The sequence below is a fragment of the Falco punctatus genome, assembly GCF_963210335.1.
Source record: "Falco punctatus genome assembly, chromosome: 6".
Lineage (NCBI taxonomy): Eukaryota > Metazoa > Chordata > Aves > Falconiformes > Falconidae > Falco > Falco punctatus.
This window is the reverse complement of record NC_137585.1, coordinates 48655583-48671470: the sequence shown is the minus strand read 5'-3', so window position 1 is coordinate 48671470 and position 15888 is coordinate 48655583. Positions and strand designations below refer to the sequence as shown.

The following is a 15888-nucleotide window of genomic DNA, read 5'->3' as shown; positions in this document are numbered from 1 at the left end:
TTAGGAACTAAGGTTTAATTTAGGGATACAATATTCAGGCAAATAAAGAGTCAAACCTTGCTTTCAAGTAATTTACACACATTTGAAGTGCTACACTGACTGTCTGAAAGGAGTATTGAAAACATACTATCCAGCCAAGAGAAGGCAAAATATCCGTAAAACAGACATCATGGAGCTGAGAGTGGGAGCACATACTGGTTTCAGAGCACCGAAAGGAGATTTTTGACTACAGCTGTGATAAGACAGTCTGGCAGGAGAGACACCACAACTGGGACAGTTCTCCCAGGCTTGTAATTACATCAAAACCCTCAAAGCAACTTGGAACTGGGGAATATGAAATGTCTTGGAACTTGTCATTTCCTAAAGCCTTGCATTTTGTGTTATGCCTCCCAGTTCTGCAGTACCTACTTCTACCTGCCTGTTTCATAGAATCATAGAATTAGAATGGTTTGGGTTCGAAGGGACCTTAAAAATCATCTAGTTCCAACTCCTTCCACTAGACCAGGTTGCTCAAAGCCCCATCCAGTCTGGCCTTGAACACTTCCAGGGATGGGGCATCCAAAACTTATCTGGGCAACCAATGCCTCACCACCCTCACAGTAAATGAAGTATATGAAGTAAATGAAGCATACGGTTGGCTTTCTGGGCTGCAAGCACACATCGCTGGGCCATGGTGAGCTTCTCATCAACCAATGCTCCCAAGTCCTTCTCCTCTAGACTGCTCCCAATCCATTCTCTACCCAGTCTGTATTTGTGCTTGGGATTGCCCCAACCCATGTGCAGGACCTTGCACCTGGCCTTGTCAAACTTCATGAAGTTTGCATGGGCCCATCTCTCAAGCCTGTCCCTCTGGATGGCATCACTTCCCTCCAGTGTGTCGACCACAATACACAGCTTGGTGGCGGTGGCACACTTGCTGAGGGTGCACTCAATCCCACTGTCCGTGTTGCTGACAAAGATGTTAAACAGCGCCAGTCCTGATACCAACCCCTGAGGAATGACAATTGTCATTGGCCTCCACTTGGACATTGAGCCATTGACTGCAACTCTGTGAATGCAACCAGCCAGCCAATTCCTTATCTGCTGAATGCTTCATATATCAAATCCATGTCTCTCCAGTTTAGAGACAAGGATGTCCTGCGGGACAATATCAAGTGCTTTGTAAAAGTCCGGGTAGATGACATCAGTTGCTCCTCTCTTATTCACCAACACTGTAACCCTGTCATAGAAGGCCACTAGACTGGTCAGGAATGCTTTGCATTCAGTGAAACCATGCTGGCCTCTTTATTTTCCCTGTGCCTTAGCATAGTTTCCAGGAGGATCTGCTCCATGATCTTGCCAGGCACAGAGGTGAGGCTGACTGGCCTGTAATTCCCTGGGTCTTCCTTTCTTCTCTTTTTAAAAATGGGGGTTATGTTTCCCCTTTTCCATTCAGTGGGAACTTCACAGGACTGCTACAGCTTCTCAAATACATTGGACAGTGGATTAGCCACTTCTTCATTCTCTCAGTCCCTGCGTTTACCTTCTGTGAGTTGCATTGTGTGGCTGAAGCACTTTCCAGTGAAGACCAAGGCAAAAATTCATTGAGTACCTAAGCCTTCTCCATATCCCAGGTAACCAGGTCTCCCAGTGCCTTCAGGAGAGGTTCCACATTTTCCCTAACCTTTTTTCACCATAGTACCTACAGGGGCTTTTCTTGTTGCCCTGGACATCTCTGGCCAGATTTAATCCTAACTGGGCTTTAGCTTACCTAACCTGATCCCTGGCTGCTTGGACAATTTCTCTGTATTCCTCCCAGGCTACCTGTCCTTGCTTTTACCCTCTGCAGGCTTCCTTTCTGTGTTTGAGTTTGTCCAGGAGTTCCTTGGTCATCCATGCAGGCCTCCTGGCATTTTTACCTAACCTCTTCTTTTTTGGGACACATCACTCCTGAGATGGAGGAGATGATCCCTGAATATTAAACAGCTATCTTGGGCCCTTCTTCCCTCCAGGGCTTTATCCCATGGTACCCTACCAAGCAGATCCCTGAAGAAGCCAAACTCTGCTTTCTTGAACTCCAGGGCAGTGGGCTTGCTGTGTGCCCCCCTCACTGCCCTAAAGATCTTGAACTCCACCATGTCATGGTCACTGCAGCCAGTGCTGCCCTTGAGCTTCACATTCCCCACCAGCTGTTGGTGAGAATAAGGTTCAGCATAGCACCTCTCCTCATTGGCTCCTCTATCACTTGGAGAAGGAAGTCTTCCTAAATGCATTTCAGGAACCTCCTGGATTGCTTATGTCCTGCTGCCCTGTCCCTCCAACAGATATCGGGGTGGTTGAAGTTCCCCATGAGGACCAGGGCTTGTGAATGTGAGGCTGCTCTTATCTGTCTACAGAGGGCCTCATGGGCTCAGTCTTCCTCAGTGGATGGCCTGTAACAGACCCCCACTATAATGTCACCTGTCCCTGCCCTGCCTTTATTCCTGACCCATAAGCTGTCAGTTAGCTCCTCATCCACCCCCATGCAGAGCTCCATGCACTCCAGCTGGTCATTAGCATAAAGGGTGACACCCTCTCCTTGTCTCCCCTTCATGTACTTTCTAAAGAGCCTGTATCCTTCCACTCCAACTTCCAGTCATGAGTCATGCCACCATGTCTCCTTTCACTCCAACACTCCAGTCATGAGTCATCCCACCACATCTCTATGATGCTAATAAGATTATAGCCCTGCTGTCATGTGGGCATCTCTAATTCTTGTTTATTCCCCATGGCATGTGTGTTTGCATAGAGGCACTGAAGTCAGGCCCCTGCTGAAGCTCATTTACTGGGTGGAGTGGATGGAATTCCTTTGTGCTGCTCCTCAGGTCCTCTCCTGTTGACCTTCGATCTCTCTTCAGGCTCTGGGCATCTCTTGCTGGCACTCGCCTCAAACTGGTAGGAGTGGGATGGATTGAGGTTCCTCTTCCCTGGGAATTTTAGTTTAAAGTCCTCTTCACCAGCTTGGTGAGCCTATGACTGAGGCGATTATACGGTATACGAAGAATTTTTTTCTCCAGAGATGCACAATCCATATGTATGTATTTCACAGAGGCAATTTTAACCAAATATCTGATTATGATCTAAAATTCTTTATGAAGTATGCTGTGAAGATATGTATATCCAGGCTACATTCACAGTGAGAGGGTTTTCCCAAAAATATTGTAGGTCCTTCTTAACTATTTTGCTGTTGCTTTCCTAGTTAGGCATACTGCAACCACTGGTCCTTACAAAACACTAGTCACTTCGTGAATGTGGGCATTGTGGACACTTGGGGGTCCCAGGTTTTACAGTGACTGAGCACATCAGGGAACTGGACTTGGAGAAGGCCATGACTTCTTTCTAGCCCATTTGCCACACTTTTGTGAACAGGAGACTGGGTAGGAGGGCTGAGGTTGATGTACATGCAGGTCTCATCCAAACATCCTGTTGGGATGTGGCTGGGCACGCACCCAACACTATGATCTGGAAATAGCTGCCATCCCACATTCATTAAGTGACTGCCAGCATTCAGCCTTTCTGTTGTCTAAATGGATCCGGTTTATATCTGTCTCACATGGTGTTTAAAATGCCAGTGGCATCAGGAGTGAGGTTATACCACTGATAATTCTCGTGAACCACTTCAGAACTATGGACAATAGGAAAATGATAACGACTAGGAAAAAAATAATTAAAAAAATCAATTGTGACACAGTCACAATATTGCCCATTAGAAGGAACAATGTAAACTACTTACATATAGTGCCTAGTTCTAGTAACTGTAATTACTCACAGAAAATATAATACAATTCTAATGTAATAAAAAAAACAGTTGGCCGTTGAGCTCTTAGTACTGACAAGTACATAGAAACAAACAAGTCTATATGTCTTCAGAACAGTTTAAGTGACTGTACTTAGGAATAAACTATGTTTTTAATGTACTAGGTGAATGTATTTGATTTCAAAATCACTATACAGGAACAAGTACAAAAAGATACAATTTCACAGGTCTATATCTACACCACAACAAAATCCATTCTTAGCTCAAGCATTAGCTAATCAATGTTGAAATATTACAGGTGTAGGGTATAAAAATAATTGTATTATGAAATGGTGAATCCTGCCTTATTTAGAACAGTGTCATCTTCTGTCTGGTCTCCTTAAAATTAGACATAATTTTCATTTAAGTACAATGATGTTATGAAAGACTTGGAAAGGGTTTCTTGATTTCCAAAAAAAAGGATAGTGATAATCTACTGGGAGATATGTGATTTTATATGGTAATTCAAGTTAAAATGAAGATAGATACATAATGACATACCTGCTGAGAATGAAACATTGCTTATAGGATTAACGAAGTCACCTGTCAATTGTAAAGGAAAAAACACAAAACCCAAACCCCAACACAAGACAGGAAACCAGTAGAGTATCATTTTCATAATGCCTTCAAAATCTATTTCCTTTCTCTCACAGCAGCTTTTGACTGTTTTGAAAAAATGTCTGCATGTCCTAAGCAAAGCATTCTGAGTATACTTTTGGACATACTTTTTATCAAATCCTACCTAAGCACCTTTTCTGCCTCTGGACTAGGTCTGAGATAAAGAAATGTTAAAGGACCTTTTTTCTCATATAATGTCTTCAATTTGCTTTTTTGTTTGTTTGTTTGTTTGTTTGTTTTCTAATAGAGCAAAAAATATTGGTAAAGTCCACAGTGCACTTCACAAATCCAACCTACCATAATCCCAAATTCCCAGTGAAATTATATGGCCTCTGGATTTTAGAACAAGACATATATTTCATCTAACAAATACAAGCTTGCCAAATGTGCAGTTATAATATCTGAAGAGGTGCAGAATTTCTGTGTGCTACTATAGAACACCCGTAACCTTTATGTTTTTTTCAAGCTTAATCACACTTCTAGACTCATGACTCTGTTTATGCATTTTTTTTCTTTTTTTTTTTTTCCTTTTAATCTTTTAATTGGGACAATATTTGATTATTCATATTCTTCCATATAGCTCCCTAGTACTCATCTGGGCAAAAATTTCCTCTACGTTTCCCATGAACTATTCTAGGAGCATAAGATGCCATGTCATTATAATTGCTATTAAAACACAGTTTGGTTTTAGTTACCTGTCAAGTAGAGTGCACTCCAATAGAAAACAATGATAACAACAACAATAACAGAAGTTTATTAACTTAAGCACAACCTATTGCTCAGTATTGCAGGAGCATCTGTGCATAGTGTTTTCCTGCAGTCATATAAATAAACATAAGCAAAGAATCCTCAGTTGTGCCTGGACAACATAACTATGGCAGAAAAATCTATTCCACTGTGTTCAACGGGGTGTATCATAAGAAGGAATCTGAGATAAGCAAACTTCCAGTTTTCAAGTTTTAGATTGTCTCAGATGTGTATACAAGTTCAGTGCTTCCCTGAAACTTAACAAAGAAATGAGTCTATGGAATCTAATTCTGGAGTGGAAATCTCACAAGGATGCATATTTTTCAAAGCTGTATGAGCTGGCTTCTTGCAGTACAGCCATAAAAGCTGAGAATAGCCCCACAAGCAGGACTCTTTAGAATTGTTGGTACTAGTTAGAACTGAGACTGTGAATCAGAAAAAAAATAAAAAACAAAACCCAACATGAATGCATCTGAACTTTTTTTGGCTACACAGAAGTTTCCTTGCAATTTTATTATGCAACTGGGGAGTTTCATGTAGCTCCTGTTCTCACCATATTGATATATACTTACAGAACTAAATTTCTAACTAAACATGGAAACAAATTTGGAATTAATTCTGAGAAACAACCCTGAGTTTGTAGATTGTATATTTCTAGTAGTGGTTAATAAATACTTTTATTTATTGAACAGTTAGTCTAAAACACAATTCTATTTCTATCTTGGAATTTTCTCTCGCTTAATGCAACAAGAATTATATATTGATGAGATTATGAAATGCCCTTGTGAAATTGAAACATTACAGCAAACCCAGGCTGAGTATGACAGTATTGCCAACACTATGCCTAAAACCCATGATTCAGATCCTGAAAATCAATTATTAGTTCTTATATAACATAGTACTTTGTATTTTCCTTCCAGCTTTTGAACTGTATTTCCTATTCCTTCACTGTAATTATGAGTGTTTCAGTTTTCCTCCTGATAAAGTTGTGAATCCCTTCTTATTTGTCAGTATCTCTCCAGTATTATATAGGCTTAAGTAAAGAAAATAGTACTGAAGTAATATAGATTAACTTCTTTGTCATATATAGTATATGTAGCCTCAAAATGAAAATTAGTCTGTGGTTATAAATTGGATGCTATATTCAAACAAAAATGCAGACCTATTTTGTTTATCAGCTTCACTTCTAATTTTTTGCCTGCAACTTCTATTAGACATATTACTCTCTAACAATGGTTTTATATTCTCTTCTGCTTCCATTTTAAAGCTGAGATTAATTTTTTTTTTTTTTTTTCTCACCAGTCTTCATCTACCTTTGCAGTTTGTCTGTGGTGGTGCAGCTTTGGGGAATCAAGTATCATCTGCAGCATAACTGATACATTATAATTTCTCTTTCATATAATTAATGAAGAAAACAGAAATAGTTTGGGGGAGGTTCAAGTCTTGTTTTCTTGTTTCATTTTAGAAATACAAGAAAGAAATATGTCACAACATCAAAAACAGTTTTAAAATGAAAACTTTGATTAAATTATGTGCTTGGTATTTCTCTTTTTGAGATATAGATTTAGATATAGATATAGATACAATTTCTTTCCTTCTTAAGTAAATCTGAACAAATCAACATCAGTCATAACCAAAACTTACTAAAACACTTCTCCACAGTGAACATTAATAGACTTGCATTTATGGGCAGATAACAGAAGCAACACAGCCATGATTGAGACCTTACATTATCATTATCTCTATATAAGCACATTTGAATTATTTGCAAATGAAACTGAATTTATGGAAGCTTATTTTTCCCTTTCAATTTCTATTTAATCTTTTATCATTCACTTAGTAGTTTCACGCAGATTCTACACAGTACAGTGGTATCAGCAATGCAGACCACTCCAGTGAATCTTTCTAAATGCCCTGTAACTATGAACTATTTCCAGTTTTAAACTGCAGTGCATTCTTAGGATGTGCCTGTCGTTACATTCAAGCACAGGTCTCTAGCAAACACTTCAAAAGTTAGTTCTCAGGCCCATGGAAACAAATTAAATGAAAATATTAAAATTAATTGACGTGGTAATCTTAATGTTTAAGCCTACTGTTAAAAATCAGGATTCTTACATTGACCATACTTTTTGAAAGTTATTATCTGTGAATGATATTTCTTTATGGAATTACCCTTCATGTCACTGATATATTTTTTTCCCATTTGTTGATATAACACACTATTTTCTGTCAGATGCTTTGAGGTAACTATCAAAAATTGATGGGAATAAAATATCTGGAACATAAGAAGTTGTGTCACACAGTGAAATTAATTGACTCAGCAATGAAGCTTGTAGGAGAAGGAGCACAGTATTCTTGATAGCTGTTCTACATTTCTGAACTCCCCTAGATATTTACTTAGGAATTAACCTGCCCAAAGTTAGAAACATAAATGGCCCATACATTGGTTCAGGATCATGAAACCATGAAATACAGGATCATGACTAGTCAGATACTAAAGCTTGTCTCATAGGGATGGATAGCAAAAAAGTTGTAGATTTTGCTCTCAAATCTGAAGAAATCTTTCTAGTTTTTGTAAAAATTGAGTTATAAAGAATGAACTAGAAGTCACGTGCCCAGCAGATCAAAGTCTGACATTTGGATGATCGTAGAGCACAGCACTATCCTATTTTAGCCTGCTAATGTTAATCATACAGTTTGACATGCAAGTACCTTGGAAAAGCTTGACTCACAGACGTACAAAAGAAATATGAACAGCACAGAAGCATATAGCATCCCAGAGGGTGAAAAATAGATATGCAGAAAATGACTCATTAAAAGATATCTGAACCAACATGTTTTTCACATGCACAGGGGAAAATAATAGTTAATTCCTTGGTCTGTGCTAGAGTTCGAGAAGATGGCAACTTCATGAATCACATGACTGCAAAAATCAACTCTGACTATACCATAAATAACACTGGTGGATTAAAAATATTAACTCAGAATCATTAATAAATTTTTGTGTCAAGACTGCAATTAATGAAAGACTGCATTAATCACCCACCAAAGCAAAGTGATTCAAATTTTGTTTAAAAATAGCTACTTTTTTACTGAGAATGTGTTGGACAATTTGCATCTTGGCAAACATTGCCAGCCTTGGACAGACTCTTCCTTTAAAACATACATTTTTCTTTTCTGGGCATAAACAGAACTATCATTGTCGGGCTAAAACATCTATGACCAGGTCAGGTGGGTTGTAGAACAGTTTCACTGAACCAAAATGCTTAAGAAAACATGATTTTTTAATTTCTTAATCTGTCCTCTGAATAAGTAGATAATATACTTTTGAAATTCTTTTAATTTTTGTTATACTAATACCAATGACAAAATGAAACCAGAACAATGGGAAAAACAAAAGCATAAGAATGTGAGGAGTAAACACTGGCTTTTATGCTATCATCACCATCCTCTAGAAGGACATAAGAGGGGAGATGGCTACAAATTTTGAACCCCACAGTACTGACAGAATGAAAAACAGTAACAAAGATGGGGCAATGATTCAGGCTGCATCATGAGAAAGAGGTACAGCTAGCCTATATTAATATAGCATTCTGTCTTTAAGAAATGTACTGATATCAATCCCCAGTGGATGACTGCGAATATCTTAGATTAAAAAATATCCCTACTGGACAATGGGACTAAGGAAAAAAAGATAATTTAAAGACAAGATGAAACATACCTAAGCAATGACCCCCAGCCTTTTTTGGAATACAAAATGCAGGCCTTCAATATTTTCTTTTGTAATAAGTGAGTTTCATCATTTACAGACATAGACTCTGTTGGCCCTATATGAAATTACTTTGCCAATAATAAACCACAGGTTGTTGCTAATATTTGAATAGAAATATTTTAGGTCGCTATATACTCTTCAGTAATATAGAAGTATTAAAGTATACTTTAATAAGCTTATACTTATACTATAATTTATATTTTATGAAAAATATACTTTAAAAAAGATAAAGCCAATAGTCCCAGGTGCATTTACATCACTGGTGGCATCTGATCTTAGGTCATTTGCCAAAAGTTGGAGAGAAGTTACTTAGCAGGCAGGCTCCTGCCAGCAGGGTATGGATGATTCCTCCAGTTAAGTATCTGCCATGCTGGGGGAACTATTTTATGTAGTTCATGTATGCCCTTGCAATTGCCACTGAGGTAATAGAAATAATGCAATGTGAAGTTATCTCAGTCTTCTTTCAAGACCTACACCTGATTCAGATAGACACCAATTCCTTCATTCAAAGCGGTGACAAAACTGCCACGCCATCATCCATAGGTATCCATCAGCTGGCTTCTATTAAGTTGGCTGAATAACTTTAGGATAGAATGCAAGTCCTGTAACTCAGGTGCTGTAAAATTGTTGAGAAGATTGTTGACAGATGCAACACTGAAGAAAATCATCATCATTTTGTATCTCAAACAGACCTTTGCTAAGCCTGCTTCAGGACTCCCCTTTGTCTTAAGAATAAAGATGACATTGTCATATTGATGACAATAGAGAAACCTGTTCCCCTAAAGTTTAATAAAACTTCTTCTACCACACCTAAAGTAAAACCAACATTCACATCTTTGAAAGGATTTAATGAAAATAAAGATTATGTTAGATGTTGTGAGATAAAAAGTATAGCTGAGTTGCTACCTTCTTTGGCTGTTCCATCTAAGCACTGATTGAAATGTACTCAGCTCTTTTGACCCCTATTTCACTTCCCCAGTAAAGCTTCTTAAGCTCTACTTTATCAAGAAAAGGTTTTATAAGCTTCAATATGTTAAAGGTCCAGAGGACTTGCCCATTGCTAAATGGACAGAGCTTAAAACATGCAGAACACCGCAGGAAGATCCATATTGAAAGGGGACTTTTAACTAAAAGCATTCATTTCAAAGAGCTGGAACGTTTGATTGTGACTGACATACATAAAAGTTGTGATTTTTTTCTTTCTTTGATGTATTAAGGTTAAGCTTGAATGAACTTTCTCAATGTGTGGAGGGCCATTAACACTACACTGCCACATACACAACTGTATTGATTACTATACAGATAAATGGATCCAGTTTTAAAAGATCTTAACACCCGATCTCAGATCAAATTAAATCTTTAGTTTTCTTGAAATCAAAATACTTTTAACAAGACTTCTTTTGAAGCTTTTACTTTTCGAGAAATGTTGCAAGAGCTGACCATAAAATGACACTGCAATAAATCCTGGAAGAAATACATGATAGATTTTAAATCTTTCAAAAGAAGCACAGCTAGCAGATATTTAACTATATTCCCACTGATTATTTTAACAGAAGCAGCTAATGCATATGTAAGATTTGTTTTCTAAAGTGCAAACAATCCTCCCTGTACTACCCATAGCCATCTAAAAGTTTAATTTTCAATTTGTTACTTGATAAGATGCAGTTGTATATTTTCCCTTTAAAAATTTCCAACTTTCTGGAGGTCAAACCAAAGGCAGTATAAAGACTTCTATTTAATTTAAGTATCAAGTAACTGTACGCTCATTCAATTAGTACGATATTCAGCAAAGCCTTCTGTTTGTCTGGATCTTCAGTATGCTGCACTGCAATCGTGCGGATTCAAAGGGTCTTCATAAATTCAGGTGAAACTTGGTAAGTCACATAACGAGGCTGATGGAAAGGGCATCCTGCTCTGTATTACTCACTGTGTCTGTCTTAAGAGTGTTAACTAGCTCCAATATTGAATACACAGAGGAATCTCTTCCTTGGGAGAGAAAGCAAATAAGGTGTGTTGATATCCTGAAATGTTTTGTGATACAGACCCTGTTCAGACACCTTAGAAGATCAAGTTCACACTGGGAATGTTCTCAGTCTTCAGGAAACCAGTCACTCCAGTACAGTTCTTGTCCCTCTCAAAAGCAATAAACGCATGTGTTTTCATGTTAGTAAAGTTATACTGCAGTAAATTATGTTTTTCAAAACTATTGGCTTTTAGTTAAAGGTTATGTTCACCTGTGTGCTTGCTGTCTTTCATATGAATAGTTCCATGCAGTCAGCACAGGATAGCTGAAATCCCAATAAACAAGGGTGGTGACCTTTCGTTACTTGTAAACATAAGGCAAACTCTATCAAATATTCAGCAAATCCTCTTACAATAGCACCTGTGTTCTAAGCCCAAGAGGGAATTTGAGAGCAGGCAGATGGATGAGGTACTCATATCAAAACACAGTCCCAAGAAAGAGATCAGTGCAGAAATGCCAACTGAGGTTTTATTTACTGTTCACTTAGTTGCACAGAGAATAAGAAATTGAAAATACAGATGTGATGGGAATTATACATAAAAACACCCAATAAAATGCAATGTGCAATGTACTGAATTCTACTTCTGTGTATGCTTACAGTATACTGAGGTATCAGCAACCTCAGCTTTCTTAAGATACTGTGCCTATCAGGGATAGCTTATACATTGATTTCATCACCAGACCTCCTGTTTGAAAATGTCTCCTTTACAACAAACCAAGGTAGAACTGATATAGCTACATCTGCAACAAATAGCATTTTCATTCTCTTTTGGCCTCCTGTCATGCTAAACCATTCTAAATTGAGAAAAGTAAGCAACTTCCTCTCCATTTCCATTTGAAGTCCCTGAATTTCACTGGGGACTTTCCAAACTAAAATGGGTATGGTTGCTTTTGGGTAGCATATTTATAGCCCTATATCAAGACCAGAAATATGAAAAGCAACCTTTTAAAATATACCATTTTACAGGAAAATATCCTTTGCCTTTACACTTCCAAGTCTTGCTGTAGCTAGCTCTTAGGTGGTAGATGTCTCAGGATTTTTTAACAGGCAGTTGCAGGGCACTGTGAATCCAGCAGCCACTAGTGCTAAAAACAGCCTCATCAAATTTGATATGAATCAGAACTTGTGCATGCAAGTATTAACATTCAGGTCTTGCCCTCAGACTTTAACTACGTAAAAAAGATGTAGTTTGTGCTAAGGAAAAAAAAAATACAAAACTTTCCATCTAATAATTATACTTCAGTCCCTGTCTGCTAATCAATGTCTTCAAAGAACAAGAGCCGACAAAAAAAGTTTTTGTAAGTAACCTCATTCAAGAAAAATTAAGTTTGCAAACATAAATTTCAAAACATCACAATGGCACTTCCAAAGTGTTTTAATTTTTTTATATAAATTAAAAATAAATTTCATTTTCTTCTGAGGCATTAGAGTAAACTCACTTAGAACTCTGAGCTCAAGAGACTACACGTGTTCCTGGCCCAACTTTAGTGATTATGATGAAATTTGTACCAGGAAATTTTTTTACATGGGTAATTTTTGCTTTTGCATTTCTCTAGATACTCCTTAGAAAATATTTTGATGCATTAGGAAGCTTCTCCTATCCGAAGATAAATAAGAGGTTGAAGCCTTGTGGGAAAAAGCTTACAATAATTGACATAGTGCATATAAATAAACACTTTCCTAAAAGAGGATCAAGAAGATCGTGCAATGTTCTATTTTGTTCACTTAATGTGATGAAAAGCCACTCTGAATTGGCAATTCTTAATTAACAATTCGTTCTTGAAGATATTTTTTTACTTTGAAAACCCTCACTAAAGACAGTGGAAACACCTGAAATAATTTCAATACTTGGCCTGTAGGTTAATACTTGTGGGGGTTGAGGGGAAACACAACAACTACAAAACCTCCTAAAAATGCACTTTCTCACAACTCAAACTTTTCTGATAAATCTTGCTTATAATACTATGCATTAACATAGCATAAAGTGAATTACATTTATAATATCTGGGGCCAATAAACACCCTTTGGTATTTTTGTAAGGTGTAACTGACCTTTCAATCATTAGCAGAGATGCACTCAGGAAGGCAGAAGAGGATTAAAGCCAGCAGAACACTTAGATTCTTGAGCTGTTTCACTTAAAGTGCAAACTTTATAATTTCTGCTATTCTTAGCACTCATCAAACACTAAACCATTATAAAAAAAGAAAAAAGATACACACAGAGATACATTGGATTTCCTGCTGAAGAGCAAACATAAAGGTAGTGTCATTGCAGCTGCAGTACGGATGTTTTTTCTTACACTATTTCACTGTATACTAAACAGATACTCAAAATGTTTGAAAGCATAGTAAACAAACAAGTGAGTCTAAAAGCACTCTGCATTCATTGAATAGACACATTCAGAATATCTGGATGCCTACCAGATTTTAAAAGATGGGAAAAGAAAAAAAAAAAAAAAACCCAAACCAAAACTATTTTCAGGAAAACACTGGAAATACTTATTTTGAAATTACACATAATTTCATATTTACATTCTTACTATGATTAATAAAAAAGGCAAGAGTCTGATGGAAATCACTGGGGGAAAAAATGGGAAGAACATGATCACTTGTGTGTACTAGTAAAAGGATTTCCTAGACTGTGCAGAACAAAATGAAACCGGGATCCTACTTTTAAAAATGTGCAAGACTTGTATTTACTAATAGGTCAGAAAGAAGAGAACTTACTTTGAAATTCTTCTAAAGTACAATGATATCAACTTATAAGCATTCACTTACAACAAAAACCTTACCCAAAGTCCACTTGGCCCACAATGGCTGAAAGAAAAAATGGATTATGGAACCACAAATTACTCAAAATTTTTGGTTCACACTCAGCACATATGACATGACAGAAACTCAGCAATAAACTGTGTACAAACAAATGTGGTTCTATACTTCTGGCATACAAGCATCTACATTACACATGGTAGCTCAGGCATTATCATTAGTTATCTTGCAATGCTTTTTAACATTTCATGTTTAACTCTTTCTTGAATTTTACTTTTCAATATTCAGAAGCAAGCAAATTACATAGTATTTTACCAAATGTAAATTATTACCCTTGAAGGAAAAAAGTATTCTTTCTCTTAATAAATTAGTGGATTGTTAGTTACTCCTGTAAATAGATTTGGTTTTCCTTAATGCTACCTTGTTAAAATTTCTTCAAGTAGTACTTGTAATTACTATATTTTTGAACAAACTTCTAATGTATTCTTTCTTTTTTTTGCCAGAGAAATTATGCACCTTATGTATCTGGTTTATCTTAAACTATTGAGAGCCTTTTAGCCACTGAGGTTAGGAAGCTTTAATTTCTTTGGGGATTCTAACTCTCACAAAGAGTTACAACTCCGCAAGTTGAATGGGGATAATTTCTTGACAGGGGAACAACAGCCATCCCATTCTTGAACAGTGCTGGCATTTTGCTGATATGATAGCAGACACATTGCTTTTTACTGCTCCTTGTTCTTACAGACTTTGCACAACTAACAGCCTTTCACTTACAGTCTGTGTGTGGGGCACAGGAAAGTCTGAACATTATTATCACAACCCTGTTCCATGTTATGTAAACAACTGCTAGAAAACTCACAGTGACACTGCTGTCTTAAAAATATGGCTTCGAGCCTACAGAGCAGGGCAGAAGATTTTTCCATGCGTATAAATTTACAAGAAAAAAGATATGTAAAATTTGTCAGGTAAACTTGTAAATAATTTTCTGTTCTAAAAAATGTTAATTTTGAGCCATATTGATAAAATATTGATAAAAAGACTAAGGACGAGGAGCCAGCCCAAGCAGAAAAGAAAAGCTTTGAGTAAAAGGGAGTGTGCAGCCACTCTGTCCCAGTGCAGATTAGGAATCAAACACTGACAAAGGGAAACACTTTAAGACCTTTCATCCCCAGCATCAGGGCAGATTTAACCTACCTCAACCCTATACTAAACAGAATTTATTTCCCTCTCTGTTCTACCATGGTTATACCCACAGTTGTCCTGAACAAGGCTAAAGCAGGTTCACACACTCTACATATCTGCACAAGATTACCTGGTACCAGAGGGACTCATGGACTACCACAGAGTATGAATGAAGCATCCTGTACAGCAAAGTTAAAAGGCCCTAATCAACACTGACTTTCCTGTACAGGCAGAAAATGGCCTTCAAATGTACCCAAGGTCATGGGTGATGTTGCAGAGGCCTTTCTGTCTGAAACATCTTTCCAAAAGCAGTACTTTGGCAGATCTCAGGTGTGCTCATAATATATATTCCATCTGATGATAATACATGTAGGCCTTTTACTCCTATTGCTTCTATTCATACTGTATAAATAACTAGGAAATATGCTTATGGAAATAATTGTGTAATAAAAAGAAAAAAATATCTTCAGTTGTTCTTTTTGCAATCCCTAAATTATTTTAAATTATCAAGACCATTACATTCTATCTACATATTTCCCTTTCACATTTTTATTCAAATACTTTTCCTTTCTTGAACATGGAGCATCCTCATGTATTGTTAACAGCTAGGAACAGGGGGAAAATGAGCTTCACAGCATGATATAATAACTAAAAATACTCACTTCAAATATGTGAATTGCAAGTCTTTCTAAAACACAGAGGAAAATACTACAAGTTCTTCCTGGACTTTCTACAAGTGCAGTAAGGCTCTATAAACACCAATTGTCGTTTTGCAAATATTGGTATGGCTTAATGGCTAATAAAGTGTCACAGAAGAATCTGGATCTTGAATCTACAGGGCTTTATTGCAAAGTACTACTTTTTTGTGAGAAATGCATAGAGGGTAATATATTCATAAATTAAACTAAGAAGCAACAAATTATAAGAAACAGCTTTTTACAGTTTCAGCAGAATCCTGGCAAG

At 37.1% G+C, this 15888-nt stretch overlaps 1 protein-coding gene across 7 annotated transcripts in view; it reads right to left on the bottom strand.

Annotated features, from left to right (window-relative positions):
• IMMP2L (inner mitochondrial membrane peptidase subunit 2) overlaps positions 1 to 15888 on the bottom strand; it is a 483477-nt gene that overhangs the window by 50270 nt on the left and 417319 nt on the right. For 4 of the 7 annotated variants that reach the window (XM_080394188.1, XM_080394189.1, XM_080394187.1 and 1 more), the window contains one exon: positions 1500 to 15888. This exon is cut by the window's right edge. The exons of 2 other annotated variants lie outside the window; for them this stretch is intronic. The gene's annotated coding sequence lies outside the window, so the exon portion shown is untranslated. Of the gene's footprint in view, positions 1 to 1499 lie in introns of those variants that run through there. One more of the 7 variants, XR_013929243.1, reaches the window with a different exon arrangement.